The sequence below is a fragment of the Notolepis coatsorum genome (genome assembly GCF_963971535.1).
Source record: "Notolepis coatsorum genome assembly, chromosome: 4".
NCBI classification, from domain to species: Eukaryota; Metazoa; Chordata; class Actinopteri; order Aulopiformes; family Paralepididae; genus Notolepis; species Notolepis coatsorum.
In genome coordinates this window covers 111,023,587-111,025,680 of record NC_140168.1, presented here as the reverse complement: position 1 = coordinate 111,025,680, position 2,094 = coordinate 111,023,587, and positions in this window count along the sequence as shown.

Genomic DNA, 2,094 nt, shown 5'->3' with positions numbered 1-2,094 from the left:
CGTGAACATTTTGGCAAGAATCGTGCAGCCCTATTGTGCACACTTGGGACGTTTACAATGTTTCATGTTGGAAGAAATTGCAGTTGAAATGGGTTTGACAAATGTAATAATCCCATGTTCTATTACTGGATCTTGTAAACTAGTCTAATTGGAACAGTGAGATCGTGCATTTCCAATTTGACCTACTCTATAGAAATTAGGCATTTTAATTAGAAAGTGGTTACCATGGTTACATGCAGCCATATTGGAAGGAAGAACTAAACAAACTTCCTGTGCGAGGCCTTTATTGGTGCATAAATTGTGCAGGGGTGGAAGATGCCTTTGTGGAATGCAATTAACCCTTTCACTGCCACACGACAGAAGGTTAGCCCTTTACTATCACACAACCGATGATTGTATTATCACAGTGAAAGGGTTAACCGGCTGTCGTGTGGCAGTGAAAGGCATAAGATCCATAGTAAAATGTATATCCATGTGAACTGCTTGGGAGGGGCGTGTTGCCCAAGATCTCCGTAAAATAAGACGCGGAATCATAAGCACAAAATAACCGTCAATAGGGGTGTAACGATGCCACCTCACAACGATTCGATTACTATTATTCAGGCAACGATTCAATGAATCATGAAATCTCTTCATTTGACCACGATTCGATAAATTTTCTATCAGTTAATTCCACAAGAAATGTTGAATACACAAATGTGTCTGGGGGAACTGATTCACTCAGCATGAATGGACTATAAGTAAATAAAAATAATACATTTCTTTTTTGATTTTTGATTAATTTCGATTATAATCGATTCTAACATTCCAATCCAATCCAACTTTATTTATAAAGCGCTTTAACAGCCACAGGGGCACAAAGTGCTGTACAGAGGAAGCATATTAAAAACTATAAGCAGCACTAAAAATATATAAAAAAAACAAGAGTAGCAAAACAGAGAAGAAAAAAAATAGGTAAACATAGGCAGCAATACAAATTTAAATAGATCAGAGTACTTAAAAAAAAATTATATATATATATATATTTAAAAGCAAAGGACACAGTAACGGAACGATAAAACAACAACACAGTAAGACAATAAGATCATAAAATCAACAAGCTACATGGTGTCGAAAGCCAGAGAGAAAAGGTGAGTCTTAAGGAGGCCTTTGAAACGGGGCAGTGATGAGGCCTGATCTGCAGTGGCAGCTCGTTCCACATGTTGGGGGCGGCAGCGGAGAAGGCACGGTCCCCCCTGAGCTTACGCCTAGTTGTAGGCACTACTAGGAGCAGCTGGTCAGCTGACCTGAGAGAGCGAGAAGGTGTATAGACCTGCAACAGCTCAGGTAGGGTGGGGCAAGGTCATGAAGAGCTTTAAAAGCAAATAAAATAATTTTAAAATGAATCCTAAAGTGCACGGGGAGCCAGTGGAGTGAGGATAAAATCGGTGAGATGTGGTCGTATTTACGGGTGCCAGTTAAAAGACGAGCAGCGGCGTTCTGCACCATCTGAAGGCGAGCCACTGAGGATCCACTCACCCCTATATAAAGTGCATTGCAGTAATCCAGCCTAGTCGTCACAAATGCATGGATTACTGCTTCAAAATGCTGCGCCTGTAGGATGGGCTTAATTTTGGCCAGCTGCGTCAACTGGAAGAAACTCGATTTGACCACGGCCTTGATCTGGCTGTCAAATTTAAGGTCTGGGTCGATTTTTACACCTAGGTTCTTCACTAACGGTTTGACATGTTGTGCCAGCGAACCCAGATCTAGCAGTGAGGTCACAGAGGGGCCACCAAAAACCATGACCTCCGTCTTTTTGTCATTAAAATTAAAAAAATTCAATGCCATCCAGGTTTTAATGTCATCGAGACATTTGGTCAGCGGCTCTATGGAAAAGGAGCCAGACTTTTTTAGTGGCATATAGATCTGGCTGTCATCAGCGTAGCAGTGAAAAGGAATGCCGTGCTTTCTGAGGATGGAACCAAGGGGCAATAAATAAATAGAGAACAGGACAGCGCCAAGTATCGAGCCCTGGGGTACACCGTACAATAGGGGGGCAGTAGAGGACACGGAGTCCTCAAGCTTGACAAAAACCGATCGATGCATCGATTC